The sequence below is a fragment of the Falco cherrug genome, chromosome 4, assembly GCF_023634085.1.
Source record: "Falco cherrug isolate bFalChe1 chromosome 4, bFalChe1.pri, whole genome shotgun sequence".
Classification (NCBI taxonomy): Eukaryota; Metazoa; Chordata; class Aves; order Falconiformes; family Falconidae; genus Falco; species Falco cherrug.
In genome coordinates this window covers 51,252,514-51,273,775 of record NC_073700.1, presented here as the reverse complement: position 1 = coordinate 51,273,775, position 21,262 = coordinate 51,252,514, and the positions used below count along the sequence as shown (strand labels likewise).

Below are 21,262 nucleotides of genomic sequence, written 5' to 3'. Positions count from 1 at the left end.
AAAGATGAAAGGGCAAAACTGAGGAATGACTGAGGTTTCAGAAGGCAGCAGTTTAAAAATTTATTAAGTAATTCTTCAGCTGTGACACAGCTGCCTAGATCCTCTTGTTTGTTAAATAACAGAGGGAGTAACAGCAGCAATGGTGTAACACCAACCTGTATGGCTTAAGATTTCTATCTCTGCGAGAGCCTCAGAAGACAGTCAAGTCCTCCCTGAAGAACAACGAGTAAGTATTTTGCTCAGAGGTAAGGTGTGGAAAGGAGCAGACCACTATGTTATCAGTCCCACACCGACAGCTGTACTACAGACAAGAAAAAGTTCTCCTGTAGCTAGATAGTCCTCAGTCCATTCCAGGAAATCTTCAAATTATGCCACAGCAAATAAATCATATTCCCTTAATTCATGCTTTAAAAAAATAATAATAAATGGTTTAGACTTCTTCATGTTCCAGCAACAGCTGATCTGTTGTACCTAGTATTGCCCCATCTGTTCTTTTTTATGCTCAGAATCTTTGTGTACCCAGTGACTAACCCGTTTGTTTCAATAAATTAAATCCACTTTCTTGTTAGCTAATCTGAAAGATACAGAAGAGTTTGTTTTAATCTCCTACCCATATCACGACCCCCTATCCGGGCATATTGTTCCAAAGAGCTCCTGCTATTTACCCAAGTCAATTTGTCTCTCCCTTTCAAAACAAGCTCCTTTCTGGGTGTTCCCACCATCATTTGACCACACACACACAGCTGAAGTTTGCAAATATATGCAGAACTGGTGCTCTGCAAACCAAGTTAGAGAGTCACAGACTTACAACACCCTAGAGATCCCTAAGAAGTTAGTCCAGCACTTCCTTGTAGAGGTCTTACTTTAAGTGACTTAGTAGAATAACTTTGAAGAAACACCATCTTATCCAGCCACGCTCTGAAAGCAGAAGGAATACGAGCCACACTTACTTGCATAAGCCACTGCCTCTAGCTTCCCATCTTGGGAAGAGTGGAATTTATTTCCTGAACTTTGTATTTCCATTTTGTAGCTTCCTTAACTGCACTGTTGTGTACATGCCTCTGGGCATGCACCATCTTTGAATTTAAAGTTATGATCAGTCTGACCCAGATTTTGTGCATCTTGTCTGAACAGGGAAAAAGGGAAGAGCAGGCAAGTGGGGGCAGGGGATGCTGCCCACAAGAAGAAAAAAAAGATATACCTGAAAACCTGTGAACTGTTTAAACAGATTCATACTTGGCACATGGCGTTGACTGACTTCCCTTGGCTTTTTGGCAGAGGGAATAGGTGATTTTTTCCAGAGCAGCATATACACGACAGGTACCAGCCCTGCCAGTTATGCAAGCAGAGCGCAGCGCTGCTGCCTGCCAGCCCTGCAGTGACACAGCACCTCAGCCCTCCGCAGAGCCCTGCCAGGCTGCTGCTCTCCTACAGCCTGTACCTCTGCCCCAGACCAGGTGATCCGCACTCAGCCTCTCTTTTTCCACTTAACACTAGTCTTGATAGTTGCTGGCTGTATCCGTACCAGCATTAACTACATATTCTCCTCTATGAAAACAAAGTTCAAGCAACCTTCATACCAAAGGGGTAGGAGAAATCTATTCACAAAAGCAGCACATCAAGATGAATAAGAAACAAAGCAACATCTCCTCACTTTTGCTTGTTTGTTTGTTTAAAGAAGACACTCTGATATACATGCTGCTCATAAATCTGTGTATTATTTTATCAGATCCACTTGCTCCTTTAAAATTAGCTCCTAACTACATACAGAACAAAATCCCCGACTGGAAGAAACAGTGACAGCTCAGTCATGATTCCCATTTCTCTTGTCCTAAGTCAGCTTGCTTTTCTTAGACGAGGCTCTCATGAGCACTTCACAGTGCCTATTGAGGCGTTAAGAAAACAGGCTAGCAGGGAGCAGACATATGCTAAGTCATCTTCCTTCACCATATCCTGAAGGGAGTCCTCTGTGAAAAGGATGTCTGCATCTATCTTTCAAAAGAAGAGGACACATCAATGAATAAAGTTGCTGACATTTCTTACATTCCACGGCTGGGCACAACAAATCTATGACCCAATTTAATTTTTTATCATTTTTTTGGCACATTCTGAACAGGTAGGATTAATTTATTGGGTTTTTTTAAAGTTAAAGACAGTAAGATCCCTGCTTTGTTTCTGTGCTCCGAGCCACAGGAAATCACTCGAATTACTAGAAGCTTCTTCTCAGAAGTAATGAGATGCAGGCCAAGGGTATTAAAGTCTTTCCAGCAACACACACAAATTCATGCTCAACTCACTTGCTAGGTAAACCAGTGCAAGGGCCTCAAAATGGGTGTCCTGAATTATAGGCTTATATTCAGGAATTACTTCCAAAAAAAAAGCAGCGATGTACAGTTACCATCTCACTAGTCGAGGGAAGGCTGTCTGGTCCAGATACTCAAGACCTGGTTAGACAAGTGTTAAGTACCGGATACCACATACATCATCATACCACTAGTTAAGTGTAAGACTATAGATATATCCATAGCAAAAAACAAACACTGATTTTAAACTTTGAACAGTTGTTTGAACCAGAGCGTAGGCAGCAGCCTTCACATAACTGACAAGCTGAAGCAAACAGCAGCAAGCAGTTTCCAGCTCCAATCTGCCACACCACTCATGCTGCCAACTGCCATATCACACGAAGCGTCCGCTTACTTAAGGCGTCACACAAAATATCTTATTACTAATTTCAAATGGATATTTGGACTTTCAGCAACATCAGGATTTCAGTTAAGAGCCATGTCACACAAAACCACGTTCTCCTTCAGACAACACAAATACAATAAGAGTTTCCAACTATGATGTCTATAGCCTAAGCAATTGCTTCCCTCCTTTATGAAGGCCAAAAGTAGCAAGTGCAGAGAAGGCAGATTTGGAGTATTTGCTGGTTTTACACCTGAACTGCTAGAACAGACAAAGACACCTGCAGAGTTGTTTCCCTTTTCAGCCCAAATTCTCCAACAGCCTTCTGGCTAATTTTAAGTATACAGAATATACTAAAAAGTCCCAGAACCTCCAAGTTCCTATAGATAACAAGCCAAAAAGCACGCAACTAAAAAGGGAATAAAGTTCCTATTACCTCCACAGAGAAAAACAAGGACAATGCAGGCATTTGCACCCTGGACTACCAAGCTGCAGTACACACTATCACTCACACTGGCAGAGTTTGGCAACCAGTGATGGACATGAGGGTACTGCAGAGGGCTAGGGATGGGGCAAAGTGTCCCTAATTTACACAAAATTCAGTGCCACTGAACTGCACAGTAATAACCCTAAAACAACAACAAAGGCTTGATGCAAATCTCAGTTCCCTTCCACAATCAGTTGACAGCCACACATAAGATAATCAACAGGATGTTTTAACTTCTCACTTTAAATGGGTTTAACGAAGTTGTAATTCAGCTTGCCGACACAATTTCAAAGCCAAGGCAGAGCTTCAGCCACTATTGCTTCCTCATAATGGGGTTTGCTCAGAGTAATTTCCTCTTCCCTATCCAATACCTCACTACTTCCACTTACTAGGTCGCTAATAACCTTTCCCTCAGCTTTTGATTCCGACTGCTATTCTCATTTGAGCTTTTTTCCCTTGTAGCAAAAAGCCTTCCCAACGAAACAGGTTAAATGAGCTCCAAGTGACACCGCACACACACTGAAACAATCCTGGAGATCCTCAAGCTGTCTGTAGCCTGTTCAGCTGTGAGTAACTGAACTTGAACATCAGGAACACAAGGAACAAAAACAGATCCAAGCAGAAAACAAAATGAGAGCTCCAAGCACTGCTGGTCTCTTACGAGAGAACAGTTTGAATAAATCTGAACATGAGCAAACACAGCAGAGTGTGGGGCCAGGTGGAACCCCCCAAGGCACCGAGGGGCTGGCAGCAGCGCTCACCGAGCCACTGCCCATCGTCTCGCAGCAGCTCTGGCTCACGAGGGGTCCCCGGTGACTGGGGGTCACCCAACGTGACACCCACCTCACCTGCAGGAAGGAGGATCTGGGGAACTACAGACTCTCAGCCTGACCTCAGTGCCGGGCCAGGCCCAGAGTGCCACCACGTGACACATCCAGCACGACCAGGCGGTCAGGCCCAGCCAGCGGGGATTCATGAAAGGCAGGTCCCGCTCGACCGACCCGATCTCGGTCCACGACAAGGTGACCCGCTCAGTGGATGAGGGACAGGCTGTGGGTGCTGCCCGCCTGGACCTTAGTGGAGCCTTTGGCAGCATCTCCTGGAGAAACTGGCTGCTCACGGCTTGGACAGCTGGACCCTACACTGGGTGAGAAGGTGGCTGGCTGAGCAGTGGGGAGCGGAGCCACGTCCCGCCGGCCCGGGCACACGCGGTGCTCCCCAGGGCTCAGCGCAGGGGCTGCGACTGGGCCAGGGGCACCTCAGTGTGTGCAGGCACCACCGAGCTGGGGGGAGCACTGACCTGCCGGGGGGCAGGGGGCTCTGCAGGGGGTCTGGGCCGGCAGGCGGGCCGAGGGGCCGAGCCCAGCTGTGTGGGGGTCACCCCGGCCCTGTGCTGGACCCTGCCCGGGGGTCACACCAGCCCCAGGAGCTCCAGGCTGGGAGCAGGGGGCCGGGCACTGCCCAGCGGGGAAGGGGCTGGGGGGCAGCAGCTGGGCACCAGCCCCCCGCATGCCCAGGTGGCCAAGGGGGCCAGCAGCGCCCTGGCTGGTGTCAGACACGGCGTGGCCAGCAGGGCCGGGGCAGTGCCCGTCCCCCTGCGCTGGGCACTGGGGGGGCCGCCCCTCGGATGCTGGGCTCAGTTTGGGCCCCTCAGCACCAGCCAGACCCTGAGGGGCTGGAGCGTGTCCAGAGCCGGGCAGGGGGCTGGGGAAGGGGCTGGGGCACCAGCCTGGGGGGGGCTCAGGGGGGAGCTGGGGGTTCAGCCTGGAGAGAAGGGGGCTCAGGGGGGACCTTCTCGCTCCCTGCAGCTGCCTGACAGCGGGGTGCAGCGAGGGGGGGTCGGTCTCTGCTCCCAGGAACAAGTGACAGGACAAGGGGAAACGGCCTCACCTTGCCCCAGGGCAGGTTTAGATTGTGGGTTGGGGAACATCTTCTCTGAAAGGGTGGTCAGGCACTGGGACAGGCTGCCCACGGAGGTGGTGGGGTCACCATCCCCAGGGGTATTTAAAAGACGTGTAGACATGGCACTTAGGGCCATGGTTTAGTGGTGGGCTTGGCAGGGCTGGGTTAGCAGTTGGACTCTGATCTCAAGGGTCTTTTTCAACATGAACGATTCTGTGGTTCAAGCAAAGTCTTGGGTGGAACACATGTATATACATGTACTTGAGTATGGAAAAAAGCCTAAGGAAAAAAGGCAAAAGACGAAAGTGAACACAAGAGCCACAAGAAGACTGAGCAAAGCTTGACTGCAGTACACTTGTTCCTCAACTTCCCACTTAGCAATACAGCTCTAAGGTGTGAAAGTGGCACATTGATTTACATGTGGATCCGAGGAAAAGCAGCACAGTATCTTCCAGGTGGGTTCACAAACTTTCCCAAGCACCAGCAGCAAAGACAAACTGGGAACCAGTTATGCTCTCAGCTGGGACCCGTACTTCAGAATCTGGAAAGTTTGAGGCAATTGAAGTGACCCTGCAAAGATGCTCAGGATGGCTGCAGGCGGGGGGCTGTGAGCACTGCAGGTGGTGAGCACGGCCTGCATGCCAACTGTGCTTCGTTAATACTATTAGTCACTCACTTTCATGGGCATGTTAATATTTTGAATAAACAAAGAGCAACTGTCAGAGCAGAACGGAAACTACCACAGCAAGGCCAATAGACTACGACAGGGAAAGTCATCTGAACAAAACACTCTAGCTGACAATGGCTGGGTTGTGTTTTTTAATGCTATACCTTTAGATTTTCTAAACTGCACCTTCAGAATTTCAAAGCTGATGGCTTTAAAAAGTGCACTTATTTCAATTTCATAATGCCTTGTACGAGTCTACATAATTCTGGGTTTTATTAGTATTTCCAGAGAGTACCATCAATTTGTAGGGTTTCATTACTTAAGATATGAGCCATTTCTCCACTATTTAAAGTAAAGCATTACTTTTTCTGCTAATTGATACTGCAAATATACCCAACTTCTACAACTAGACTGCAAAGGGTCTTTAATGAACATTTCTGTTGATAAGCCTGAAACATTTTCATCAGCTAGACTTCCCTTAAGAAAGCAATACTAAAGCCAATGAGGCATGCTTTAACCATATTCAGTTATTCAGATGGCATGTGAATTAGCAAAGTAAGGCAGCAGACAGTCTGCCAGTATTCATGCCACTTGAGTAATGTTAAAAAGATTCTCTGTTTTCTGGAGATTTGAGACAACTTCTATTTTCTTCCTGCCCTCCAGACATTCATAGCTTGGAGAGTTTACACTTCATGAAATGATAAAGTCTACAAAGATAACTGGGCAGAAATCCTGAACTAGCCAGAGGAAAGCTGTAAAGTAACCTCCTCTCTCCACATGTGCATCTCCTACTCACTGCCAACATAAAAGCCATAATTAAAGTCAGCCTGTAAGCTGACAGTCCAACATTTTTCAGGTTTACTAAAGCTATATTTCAGTTTATAGCCACTCTTCCTAGATGTGGACATTCACTTACATTGAAGTTATCTGTACTTGATTTAACAAAAAACAAGCCATTTTTCTTTAAAGCAAAGGGACCTCAAAAGAAACTGCAGGGACCAGCACAAGGCCATCCAGGGGAGGTAGCAGCAACAAGGACAATTCAAGTCTACTTGGGTTCTCAAACACAGACAGACAAATTGGAAACCTGAGGAAAACCAGCTTGATCTGTCTTTCTGAATAAGATTGTGCCCAGCCTAACAAATGAAATGATCAGACATCAGCTTTTGCATCTCCATTATGGCAGATACATCTCCAACATCAGGCAGATCTACAGAGTGCATTTGAGATATGTTATGCAACTCACACGCCACCAGGTGATGAAAAGCTCCCAAATACAAATAAAAATGTCATTGGAGCTGGCTAGAAGGAACACTATTCTAACAGCTACTAAACACTGAAAGACCTCATGAAAGGATTCTATATATTTACAGCTGTAACAAACAAGATTACAGGGCTGCTCCACCCTCCCCAGGGCAGAAGCCTTGTGATCCACAATGATGTTTTTCAAGAAACTTTAGCCCTGTGCCAGCAAGGATAGATCAATGCATCACTCAACCTTTCCACCTTTGCACTTGCATCTCCAACAGACTCTTCAAAGACAAACTCAGTGCTCTGTACTGCTCATTTAAAATACAAGCTTTGCATCAGCCAAAAGAATATGCTTTTTAGTCATCTCTGACATGAGGAAGTTGGGTCACTGCAACATTTAACTTGGCTTTAATTTAGTACAGGTATCAACCACATCAGATTTCAACAAAATAGAGGTCTCTGGTGATCCAATCCATGACAATACAGGCCAAAAACCTCTCAGCAGTCAAAACCTCTGCTATTTTACAGAGTGCCATTTGCTGCTTGCCATCTTGGTGTTTAATGCATCCCACTAAGCATTTGCCTCCCAAGCACAAAGACCAGCCACCCACAGAATCACAGGATTGTTCAGGTTGGAAGAGACCCTTAAGATCATCAAGTCCAACCGCTAACCCAGCGCTGCCAAGCCCACCACTAAACCATGGCCCTGAGCACCGCACCTACACATCTTTTAAATACCCCCAGGGATGGTGACTCCACCATGTCCCTGGGCAGCCTGTTCCAATGCTCAACCACCTTTTTGGTGAAGACATTTTCCTAATATCCAATCTAAACCTCCCCTGGTGCAACTTAAAGCCATTTCCCTCTGTCCTATCACTTGTTACTTGGGAGACAGACTGCACCTCATGACAACTTCCATTCAGGTCATTGCAGAGAGCAAGGTGGTGTCCCCTGAGCCTCCTTTCCTCCAGGCTAAACACCAGCAGTTCCCTCAGCTGCTCCTCGTAGGACTTGTTCTCTAAACCCTTCACCAGCTTTGTTGCTGCTATTTGGACACGCTCCAGTACCTCAGTGTCTTGTAGTGAGGGGCCCAAACCTGAAGGCAGTATTTAAGGTGCGGCCTCCCCAGTGCCAAGTACCGGACAACAACCATGCAGCCAGGCTCCTGTCAAGAGATCACCTGCAAGGGAAGGAACGTTCCTGCAAATTCCATCCTGTTCAACTTAATGTTCACCTCCTCCATGGAAGAAAAGCAATGCTGCCTGAGCAAAGTTGCTTGGAAAGGACTAACTGCATTACCTCTAGTTATTATGGAAGCTCTCCAGACAAATTGATCTCTGTATGCAGACCTGTTATTAGTGGAAAAAAAAGAAATAAATAAATAAATACTAGTTCTTCAAGACTTCGAGGAATTTGTATTCTAGTGGCAGGTAAAATGCCTATTATATGCCCCTTATTACAATTATTTTTAATTAAGTAAAAGCAGTTTAAAAATAAAGTCTACATTCAGCACTTATGCAAAATAACAATAATTAGCTGGAACTAGATCTCTGTCAAAGATCAAGGCAGAAGGAATACCCAAATGAAAGAGCACAGAAACAATTCTTGTTTGTGCATGCCTAAATATATACATATGCACACACACCTATGGGTGGCTGTGTATCATGGAATCCTACCATAGATGGAAGGGCCCTTAAAGACCCCCCAGTCCCACCCCTGCCACGCACAGGGCCCCCTTCCCCCAGCCCCGGTGGCTCCCAGCCCCGTCCAGCCTGGCCTTGGGCACTGCCAGGGCTGGGGCACCCACAGCTGCTCTGGGCAGCCCGTGCCGGCGCCTCGCCGCCCTCACAGGGAAGGATTTCTCCCTCAGCTCTGATCTCCATCTGCCCTCTCTCAGTGCAAAGCCGTTCCCCCTTGTCCTGGCGCTGCAGGCCCTTGGGAAAAGCCCCTCCCCAGCTTCCTCGCCAGCCCCTTTGGGTGCTGGAAGGTGCTCCAGGGTCTCCAGGAGCCTTCCCTTCTCCGGGCTGAACAACCCCAGCGCTCCCAGCCCGGCTGCGCAGCAGAGGGGCTCCAGCCCTCTGGCCATCTCCGTGGCCTCCTCTGGCCCCGCTCCAACAGGTCCGTGCCCTCCTTATGCTGGGGGCCCCGGAGCTGGAGGCGGCGCTGCAGGGGGGTCTCAGCAGAGCGGGGCAGAGGGGCAGAGCCCCCTCCCTCGCCCCGCCGGCCATGCTGCTGGGGATGCAGCCCAGGGCACGGGGGGCTTTCTGGGCTGCGAGCGCACGTGACCGGGTCACGTCCAGCTTCTCGCCCACCAGCACCCCCAGTACCTTTCCTCAGGGCTGCTCTCAACATGACATTCTTTAGATAGAACAGGGAGACTTAGGAGGCATCAATAGTAGTCTGTCATGTGTCATTCTTAAAATCAAAGACGTAGACTGTGCTAAAGGGGAGATCATTTCTCACTTGGCAAGTATCTGACTGACAGAAAGCTCCTGGATAACCTCTTAAAATGGTGTTGTGAGAAAAAAAGAAAGTCAAATCAACCAACCAACCATCTTCCATATAACCAACACTACTGGGTAGTTACTTTGGACTAAGTGTCCAAGAGGTTGCAGGCTGCTCAGAGGTTCTAGATTCTCCATTTTTGGACATCTTCAAAACCCAACAGCACACAATCCTGGGCAACCTGCTCCAGCTGACCCTGCCTTAAGCAGAGAGGGGCTGGACTACGTTATGTCCAGAGGTCCCTGCCAACTTCAGCTATTCTGTGATTCTGATACTCTTTGAAGACCACTGTTATTATTTTTGAAACCAGTGAGCCTATGAACAGAACAAGGTATGTTCAGAAGCACTTGCATTTTGCATCTTGACAGCAAGCCTTAAAGGCCTAAAGGCAAACCAAAACTGTCCCAGCCTTGCTGGCCACACAGTTTTGGAGAGGATCCATTTCTGTCCAAGACTCTGAGAGAATCAATTAGTGTCAAGAGCACACAGTAGCGTGGTCCTACAGTAAGTATGCAATTTTGTTCATGCAGTGGCTTTTGCCAAGAATGGAAACAAGACAAAGCGATGTAAAAAAATTGAGGAATAATTCTGGAATTTGCATCTCTGATACCTGAAAATTTGAATGAACACGATCGGCCATTGTGTAACTCCCTTGCTCTTAATCTAGGAGCTAAAATTACTTTGGGTGCTGTGAAGCTAGCTCTAGGAGTCCTAACTACTCCTGCAATGGAAAGGCAGCCACCAATCCTGCTAACTAATATACAAAGGTCTTTTTTCTGCTGCTTCAAAAGACCCACAAGTTATTACTTGTCTGCAATTGCTTCAGTTTGTCTACAGTGCAAGGCCAGAAGTCAGTACAGTAGGAAAAGCCTGACTTGCAAAACCATGAAGACAACCAGAATTAACCTAGAAGGCCAGCTCTAAAAGCAAGGACTGCATGTATCCACACAAGACAGGCGTTAAGCTTCTTGCTACGCCTCACCTTCTTCCCGCATGGAAATATATGTGAAAATGCAGCTTTAAGATAAAAGCAAATATTATCTAAAAAGCTTCCACATCTTGTCACTACTCACATTACTCAGGTTTTTGTTAGCACACTGCTACCAGAGTCATCCTGGCCAGCTGATGGGGCTGAAACAACAGCAGTCACAGGGCTAGGAAATGCTGATCCTAACCATGAGCACCACAGTCCCACACAGCAACATGTGGCCATGGGCAGGGATGCCACAAGTGAGGAGGGAGAGAGCTATATGAAGTCAAGGGGGTTTTTCTTGGTCAATTTTGCTTGTTTTTTAAAGCTCTGGGCTGATATTTTCCTCCCTATAGTTATTTCCTAGTAAAGGATTAGGATGTCAGGGGGAAGGAGTGGACAGGCACAATGCCTCTCCATCAGCTGGGAGCAGCTTTCCCGTTATTATTCACATATGACAAGAATATATATATTCTGCACCTTCCCATAATCACCGCAACAGGCAGACAGTATATCAATGGCAGCTACAGATACGTAATAATTCAGAACTCTCAGAGCACTCTGGATAAATATATTAATTTATTATCCGACTCTAGTTTGGACTACTAGAGTTCTTCCCTTAAAAGATAAAATACCCTCCTTTTGTGGGTGACATGAGATCATCTACACTAACTTGCAACATTGATTTTTAAGTAAACATGACTGCATCATGTTTTACTTATGGATTCACATACTCCCCTTAACAGAACTTGGTTGCAAAGTATTGCTTTAGCAGAGACATGAGAGAGGTCACAAAATAGGCCAGTTATTGTTCTGAAAGTGTTCAGAGCTGCTGCTAAGCCTGAGAAAGCTGGACTTACCTGTTACTGTTCCAGCTCCCTCACATCACGGGGCTCAAAGATGATGTTCAGAAGATTTACTTCTCTGGAACACAGTATTTACATGGCACAGACTGGCCCTTCCTTGTTCCAAAGATCTCAGTATGAAGTCCAGCGTGCATAGACAGTTGTACTGTGCAGTGAGACTCTGGTCGCTCACTCAGATTTCAGAGGTTCAGTTGCAGGCTTTCCATCATTACACTCCCTTTTGGCCTTAGTTCAGGTTCTTTTCTGCTCAGAATGAGGAGATACTTTTTGCAGAACTTGACTTCTCTATGCAGGGAAGTAACAAAATGCAATGGCTCCAGAAGGAGATGGACAGGAATTCTAGGCATGAAGTACATGCCTATTTTATCAGTACATTTAACAGCAAGAGCAAAGCCAAGGCAGCAACTCTCTTGCTACCTAGCTTTGAAAAGCCAAATTCTGGTCACTGAACACAGACAGAGAAAACTCCAGACACCCAGGAGAATAACTCTACCACATCCCTGGGAATGACACTTAAATTGTTCCGCATTTGTCTAAAAGCCTAAAGTGAATTTTGCAATTTCCCCACAGTATGTACCACTAAAGAGTTAGCACAAGTCCCTTTAACAGCAAGGGCCCTAAGCCACCTAATAAACCACTTCCACCAACAGAAGATGTGGCACAGCCAAAGCTGACCAGTGCTACCAAAACTGGCAAGAGTGAACAGTCATGAACCAAAGGTAAAATTGTTCAGACTTCCCTCCTGTCTAAATCACAAACAAACCCTAAAAGGACAACAAATGGAAGGAAGCCCACCCAAACCAGTCCTGAATGTTTGGAGATGCTGACTTGGAATCAAAGAAAAGTCTTTGAGCAAGTAAGGATGGTGGGAAGGGGGGAGGCTCGCATAGGAAGAGGGCCTTACATTAGCCCAGCCACAACTGGACAAAAACCAGAGCCAGGAGGCTTTAGAGTGTCAAGCTGAGAAAAGCAAGAGTGATACAACTGCAAAGAATCATTCCAGCAGACCACTTCCAACTCTGACTTCACTTGCACCCAACCCCCAAAAAATACATGGTATATATTCATGCCTGCAAAGAGTGTTTTACTATTGTTAATTATACTTGAGATAAGAGAACACCAGCCTCCTGAATGATTCCCTTCCTTTGGGCAATTTCACTACTATTAACCACTCAGCAAGATGGGGTAAGACTGTCCAAGTCAGATTGCTACATTATGAGCTGTACCATTTCCAAGCTGATAAAAGAGTCACATTAATAAACTTGCCTTAAGTTACAGCAGGATAGATACTCTGCCAGAGCAGCTTCATGGGGAGTACAAGAATAACTTTCCTATAAACCCCAGCAGGGATTAGGGACTCTAGAAGATGGGGATTAATGGTTTTGGCTGGCCTTCAAAAAAGCCACATGGAAGATGAGTTCATAGATAGTAACTGTGAGGGACTTTCAAGTGTCTAGCTCTGCACAGGCCTACAAGCATTGAAATGAGACCTAAAAAAGCATGGTATGTCATCTCTAAAAGTCATAAATTATTATTTAAGAAAAATAAAGGATTCTGCCCACCTTCTGCACAGACTTTCAGCTCTAAAATGACCTATTCCTTAACTACTTTAAAAAAGAAACTCCCCACAGTCACACTTCTTTGCTGGTTTTCAAGCCAGAAGACAGGATTTTCTGTGCTGCTCACCAGACGAGGCAGCACCGAATAAGGAGAGTTTCATTAATCATGGCGGGGAAGAATCTCCTTTTTTCACTTGGCAGAGGACAGAGGGAAAGACACCCGAAGTGGGGGCAGGGTATGAAAACTCTGGCTGTTAGCAAAGCACATTTCTTTCTATGTTGCATATTGACTGCTAAGCCACAAACCAAACAGGCAAGGCAAGCAGCTGTTCCTGTCAGCTGCTTTCCTTTAATAGCACATGCATCAGAAAGGAAAGTAGCTTGTACCCCCCTAAGAGCAAAACCCAGAAAATACTGGCTTTCTGGCTTTCTTTTACTAAAGAGTCCCTTCTCTTGGGAGGAAGGGAAGGATGGCACATTTCTAATACAGTAGCTCAGTCAATAATTCCCATTTTTATTACTTATTTTGTACCTCCTTATTCTTCCTGCAAGATCATCTCACTGCTGTGGCCTGGAAAAGACTACTAATGAACGCACAAAAAGGGAGAAGTTTCACTAATAAAGTTCACCTCAGTCACTTGGTCCTCATGTCAACTTCTCTAAATTCATCTTACTCCACATTTGTCTTATATATGCAGCTCCCAGAATAACCAATCTTGTGCTTACATAAGAATTTCTGCTTTAATTTCTAACATGATTTCTTCTGTTACTGCTTGTGAAGAAAACTGTACAGTATGAACACTGGAATTACAAACCAGGAGATGAGAAAGAGCCCAGTCATGCTGTAAAATAAATTTTTCAGAGATCCAGTCCAGCTTAATTATGGTTGTAATACCACTGTGCAGCCCCTCGATGCATTCGTGAACTGTCAACATTTTGTCTTATGTCTATACACATCTGAGAGGGTAGCGGAGAAAGTAAGACCATAGAGGACAGATTCTAGAGTTAAGGTAATCAAACAAAGCTCTCACTGAAGAATAATATAAGGAGACATTAAATAGCATTTAATGTGTTACATCCATAGCGTATCTCATACATACACCAAGAAGCCCAATGTAGTAAGTCTTGAAAAATACCAAGTTAAACTTCCTGTAGAACAGCAGAAACAATTCAAGCTTGCGGAAATGGGCTGGCAGAAAGAGGCAAGACTTAGGCCCAGCAACTCTGCTCCTTTATTTCACAAGGGCTCTCAAGAAGGATAAAACAAGTCATAAATGGCACTGGAAAGACCTTATCAAGTAGAGCTCCTGGAGGCCAACTTTGTGGCTTCTCCTACTCAAATACACAATCTGATGCCCACAAGAAAGGCTGGGTGCCATCTGCTACAAGCAAACTGACTCTAGAGAAGCGCTCCAAGATCAAGACATTAGTCAGTGTTACTCAAAAAAGCAAGATAAAAGTTGAGCAAGAAGCCTAAAACATCACAGGTTGGGGAGAGCAGCAGCTACAACCATGAAAACAGAAGCAGCTCGTTTGGCGACCAGGTATGCACAGTCACTCCTTCCAGGAACTCCGTTTACATAGAAGCTTTACTCCTTTACCTATATTGAATAATTCTAGTTATGTTAGTGACTATATTGAAGTAGCTACTTTATTTTTAATTAAAATAAGCACCTCTGACAACATAATTATATAGCATGAGAACCTGTCGATCAGGACACAGAACTGGTAGCTTCAAAATGAGAAAGGTGACTAGTAAACTATTTTCATCAATGACAACTCATCATCAGCTTGAGGTCTCAGAATCAGATGAGTGAAACAGCAAACCTGTCAGTGCTTTTTCAACTAGATTTGCAAAGAGCAAACAATACTTTAAAGCGTTCCACTACTAGAAGGTCAAAAAACTTTCGAAGAATGAAACAAAACACACTACACTAAGAAATTAATTTTAGCTACTTGCAAATTCTGCAAGATCTTAGCTATAGCAAGTAAGTTAGTTTAAAGACTCATTAGTTTCCCTGGAGAATCATGACCTCCTCTCAGGCTTTTGAGAACCGACAGATATGCCCCAAAAGGAACCCTGAAACAGAACAGACACATTGGAGCTAGTAGAGAGGCAGGGGTTTGCCATTTGGAAACCACAACAAAGCATTATGGAAGCAGACATTTAAAAAGGAGCAGCAAATGCTCTGTTAGTGCCCTGCCAAGGTTTTAGAGCGTCAGCCAGATCAGAATTTTGCGACCATGTAGGCAAACTAGAGTCAACGTTCCCATTTACCAAGCATTAGCAGCCTTTTGTTTGCTTCACATGTGTTTGCTTTTCAGGCCAGGAACAAAATTCAAGTCTGTATTTCCACAGAGGCCACTCAGGCGCTCAAAAATTCATGAAGAAATGAAGTCCCTAGACATATTTAGGGTGGCAAAGTATACCTAGAAGATTCAGAGCTGTGGAGCCTGCTCCTTCTTACTCTTAAGAACAGCTTTGGGATACCTTTGTCTGTCTTTGCTTTAGTAGTGTGTTGCTAGAACATGCTTAGGAAGGGCCTGGCTTTTTACACCACCTCTTGCAATTCAGTGCATGGATTTTGTTCATCTTGGGGCAATTCCACAACACATATAAAGGAGATTAAACATACTCCATGTTACTAGGAATTACTTCTAAGTAGGGATATTTGTACCTACACACAAGTGAGAAAGATAAAAATCAGAAGTCCTTTTAAAACAAGGTAGAAGCATACAGCTTTAAAGATGCCAAACCTCTGCATCTTTAAACCAAAGGCACCTCTGCAAGCAGAGCTGAACTCTTTGACTACAATAGCTCAACGAAAGGATTTGCTAGAAGCCTGCAAAGTAAACATTGCCTGCTTGTGATCCAAGAGAAAAAGGCATTCCTATTTTGTAATGTAACAGCTCCAAAACAAAGAAAGGTAGAAAGATAATATTTAGGTTCAGAATCATATGTGAAGCAGGGAAAGGTCCACTGAGTCACTACAAAACTCCCAGAGGGGAGAAAACACACTTTTCTGAAGGACCACAGAATACATGTGCTCCATTACCAGTGTTAAGGCACCACAGGCTGGCAGAGCAGTGACCTTCTCCCTCAGCAAGGGAATTGCTTGCAAGATAACATTATCTCAGCATCCATTACTGCTTGTGCCAGAACATAAGCCACATGCAGGCCCACTTGAGGCAACATTACCAGACACCTACACAAGTCCCTGTACCTCCCATGCTACCAAGAGGAATAAAAGAAAGAAAATACAGGTACAGAGAAGTGCTCAGAAATTTGCTCAATAGCCCATTAGTAGGTATTTCAGCTGTAGGCCAAGGCCCAATATAAAACACTGCTAGACCAAAAAGTTAAGCAAGTATGTTCACATGTCATTTCTAATGGTATTTACCAGATCCTTGAATTATAAAAACAGTCCATTCTGAAAGCACTATGTCATCCTGGACTGACAAACTCAATAGCAAGGAAAGCTAAAGGTTACGTGCCAGAGCCTTCTGCCTCCTCTGGACTTGTAGCTTATCCCTTTTAGCCAGAGAGGGATGCCAGCCTAGCCCTTAAGCTGCTGCTGTTATTCTTTACCAGCACGCCATTTTAATTCTCTCAAAGCAGGGAAACACTCCTGCTCTCACATGATGTTTATTCTTAGAGAGGATCCCAGGGATTTTTATTTAGCTAAGTTCAGTCATGCAGTTGGCCAAGTGCCATAAGAGCATCACAGAACTCCTCCGTTCTGAAAAGGGAGCAGCATTAGTGCAGTACAGACATATTAACAGCATTATAAGTGGCAGGTTATGCAAAAAAGACCTGGGTAACTGAAAATAAATAACTCTCTCCAGAAAGTTATTGCTGCCATACAAAGTTCATGACAGACTTGTTAGAAAAAAAAGAAGAAAAAAAAAAAGGCACAACAGCCATAGGTGAGGTCAATTTAACTGCTTCCACCCATCAAACAGCTGAACCCAGTTTCTCCTGACTAGTCTACCATTTCAGCCTTTCCATTGCCCTGAGCTGGTTTTAATGAAAAAATTCCTGCCTAAGAAAGCAACCAACACTAGCTACTAGTGACCCAACTAGAACAAGAACCACTATATTTAAGCAACAGCTTCCCAAAATAACTGCAAACTTAAGTCTGGGAGAAATACACTCAAGTCAGTGAAGGCACTGCTCCTAATTTGTTATATTTTTCTTCTAATAAATGTGTTCAAATGTTGCAAGGATGAATGTGTACTTAGTCCAATTAAATGGTGACTTGTGTGACTTACCTGGTTGGGTAAGGTGGAGGGGGGAAAATAAATAAAAAAAAATGTCCTGTTAGCCAACGCTTGCACATCAGGCTGGACCATGGGAAAATGATAAAAGAAGCTACAGCAAGAGGCCTTACGTTACTTGTCAGTCTCAAGGAACATATGTGAGAGCAATTGTTTCTCTTTGCGCATACCCTTTGGGTTTTGAAATCTGCTGGGGTGGCAACAGGGGGAAGAACACTCATTTCTGACATGAGTTAATGCAGAAGAATAGTTTCCAACTTCCAAAGTGTACGCAGGAAGCCAGCAGAGGAGGAAGGGAGTAACTGCTGCAGTTCAACCACTATTGTATTTACATTTCCGTACTCTTGATAACAAATACATTCAACAACAACTGAAAAACAAGGCATTGGTTAGAAAACAAAAGCTGAGCTTTCCATGGAAGAAAGAGCAATAAAACAAATTTCAGGTCTCTCCCCGATGTTATTGGGTATGGTCTATTAGTTTCTTTAGAGAATTATTCACTTCCTTATTGCAGGTATGGCTGCAATATCCAGTATAACAGTATTGTGCCCTTTGACACAGGCAGTTTCCCTTACAAAAAGGGAAAGATAAAGCACAAAATAAATAATTTTTCAATGTAGTACTGGGAAAAAAAACACCAAAACCCCTTTTTTTATATTGTAATTAAAATAAAGGGTTCTGCCCACATCACTTTAAGGAAGTAAAACCGCATGTGGTAAAGTAACATGGTAGCATTACCTTCTTCCCAAGGGTGTGCTCTTCAAGGGCTAAATCTTCTCAGTATTCTCAGCCTAGAAGGTCAGTGCATACTTCCTTAACCAACCCCGTTTTAAAAGGGTGAATGGTAATGCAGCAGCCCCTCATCCAGCAAACTGCAAAATTCTCTTGGAGGACAAGCAATCTCACTTGGTTTGCTGAAGCACAGCAGCAGAGGAAGTTCTTTCTTATTTGCTTGCCTTATCCAAGCAGAATTCTCTGTAAGCAGAACTCTGCTGCAGGAGGGGAGCAGAGAGTCACATAGAAGGAAGTAGCTGCTGCTTGCTATCACAATTATGTCAGCAGCTGCCCCCCATCTCATTCACTTGTCATCAATAAATTTGATCCTAAAGATGTGGGTTTGCACATGTATAACTGCTCTAACTGAGAGGAAACAAAAAATATAAATTAATCCAGCAGGTAATGTAAAAAAAAACTTTCTCCCCACCTACTCGCAAGTAAACAATACAATAATCAAATCAAGTTCTAGGTGCCACAAGTCATAGTCAGTATCTGTAGTTTAAGAAAGCAAGTAAGATGACCGAACACACAACTGTATTTGGCTGAAAGAGCTCATTACAGAATAAGCAGGAAGAACTCATTTATTTCTGAGTGACAATCCGAGCTGAACAGGTCATTGTTTTGTAAAGAACCCAAGATACTCCCCAATCGGGTCATCCAACAAGAACCAACCAGCCAGGGCCAGACTTGCACAAACACTTCCTCCTTCCTGCCTGCTCTCCCAGGCTTCTCCAAAGGACACTGGGGAGGAAGTTGCCTTTATTCATCTAGGCAGTCAATGAGCATGGGTTAAATGTTCCTGGATAAATTACTTCAGGAAGCATTTTTAGCTTCTGAATACAGTCTGTGGGAAACACCTGTTTGGTTTCCATGTCCTGAAACCACAGAACAACAAATGTTGAGAGGTACAACTACCATGTATCCCTGGGACTGTATGAGGCAGCTTACATTGTAACTCATTTTTGTACAATGGAGAAAGGAAAGGATGAAAGTTACAACATAGCAAACTCACCCCCTTACACAACATTGGAGTTAGTAACACGACCAAGTAAATTGAAGTATGAGATCAATTCGAGACATCCACAGAGTCTGGCAGACATTAAGACCACATTGGTCAAAGCTAAGTGAAGTAGAAAGGGTGAGTGAGAAAAGAAAAAAAAAAAAAAAAAAAAAGAGGCCAAGCCTGGAAGATGCAGGAAAGGCAATGCAGTGCTCTTGCCCTCCTATGTCATTTCTCTGTTCAGCTGCGTATGATACTCACTCCCTCCAGGAGAAGGGGACAGTCCACCTCCCATGACCTCTTTACCTCTGTTGAGGCCACGGTTAAAAGCACGCACAGCATTCTGGGCACCTCCCCTCCCTTCATCCCACCCAGGGGGAGATTAAGCCATCTTATTTGGCTTTTATTCAAATGGCTTTTGGAGAACAACTTAAGATGGTTTGGCAGGCAGCCACAGCACACAGTATAAACAACTGGTGGTGTGGCTGCCCCTAACCGAGCCTGGTTCCAGTCACATCGTGAATGGATACACAAGAGCATCAGCCCAACCAAAGAGACAGGACTTGGCACCTACAAGACTACCTCTGCACCTGCCATTTCAGGAGAATAAAAGAAAAAAAAAAAAAAACATTTTAGGGAAATTTTATCGCACATCTATAACAAAGTTTTTGGAGACATGCAGTGCTACTGACTTCACTTCAAGACGGCTCTAGTAAATCATAGTAGATACAGTTGGTGATGTAAAAACAAGCTGTAATTGAACTACATTCGACTCCTCTGCATTCCTTACAGCCAAGTATCATTGGATGGTACTGGCAGAGTGACAGTGACAGCTTAGTAGTCATTTTTGTACAAGTCTGTGTCCTGTGTTTCACTGGTTCACATTCTAGGCTACCTTAAGGTTAAGGCAGAAGGACGCATTAGTTAGCGGAGTAAACAGGCTGATGCTGCTCCCAGGACTTGAAGAAACAGGCAGCATTTGAGAACAACCACTGTCAAAACTGCGATGTAAAAGACACCTGCGTACTTCAGTCCATACAAATACCATGAAGAAATTGTATTCCTTCACTAAAACATGTTATCTGAGCACCTGCACCTCAAATACCCTCTGACTGCAGACGTGATGATAGACCCCAATGGAAGTGTAGTTTTACGGTGCCTTCCACAAGGACAGCTAGGACAAGAAATCTGGATGATCCACTGCTCCAAATTCCTAACAAATCAAATCAAACTTGGGGGTTTTTTTAGCCTAGCTTGCCCATTTTAATGTTTTGTAGTCCTCTGATAAAAAGATTTGTGACCAAGTTAAATAAGACATCTGCCCTCTGCAGCAGAAAAAAAATCAAGAAAAAGTCCAACTGTCCAGAAAGGCCATCCCTCAAGTCACACACCAGCCCTGCTATCTTGAACAGCAGCAGGGGAATGTTAGAAACTTTAATAAATACCCAAGAGGAAGGATGCAAAAAGAGTAGTAAATAGAGTGTTTAACGTAACAGAATGGAAAGGTAAGTACATTTCAGATGTTTATTCTGCAGAAGTTCGTCACAGAACTCTCCATATAATACCTTTTAAAGACATGCAGACTCTCCCAGAGTTGATTTAACACTCTACTTGTCATAGCCAGGCGTGCCTGCTCTGCCAAGCCTTGCTACTGAACTTCTGTCAGGGATTTTGACATTTCAGAACTCTAGATAGTAGCTGTATTTCCCAGAACAGATGAAGTTTTGGTGTGTACACATAGCTGTATCAAACCTTTGCTTTAATGAAAGATTTAGTGTTGTGTCATTAAAATAATAGTTCATACCTCAAAAGCAGGTGTTCCCTTTAGCCGGTCCTTCAGTCCTCAAACTGCTTATCTGCAAAATACAACACAGGCACAATTAAGAGGAAGCCATATGATTACAGAGTACTTGGATGTAAACTAACTAGGGATGGCTAGGAGATGATTTGTGTTACTCTAACTAAAACTTGAGAAATTTTGTTGTAGCCCCACTACAGTCATCCAGGCACCTTTCTTTAATGCATGTTCTTCAAGAGGAATACTATCTAGCTATTGCTATTTCACATAAGCACTTGCTCAAGCTATTACAGATATACCATGAAAATTGTGAGCAACTTTTCCCTCATTACACATCTTAATAGGTTTTTACAAACACACCATTAAAGCTGAAGTAATCCAGGATGATTAGAACATCCTTCCACTAAGTAGTATTTCAGGTGCTCATATACCAGCTTAAAAGCTCTCAAAGTCACTGTTAGGCATACATCTGCATAGCCACCGGTGACAGCCAGGTCTGATTCACCAGTTGTTCATC

General features: G+C 44.4%; 1 protein-coding gene across 16 annotated transcripts in view; it reads right to left on the bottom strand.

Annotated features, from left to right (window-relative positions):
- The window catches only part of MAP4 (microtubule associated protein 4), a 139,970-nt gene extending 119,161 nt beyond the window's left edge, over positions 1-20,809 (bottom strand). For 15 of the 16 annotated variants that reach the window (XM_055706804.1, XM_055706799.1, XM_055706806.1 and 12 more), the window contains exon 1: positions 20,752-20,809. The gene's annotated coding sequence lies outside the window, so the exon portion shown is untranslated. Of the gene's footprint in view, positions 1-8,291; positions 8,342-20,751 lie in introns of all 16 variants that reach the window. The other variant, XM_055706800.1, reaches the window with a different exon arrangement.
- Positions 20,810-21,262: the final 453 nt, after the last annotated feature.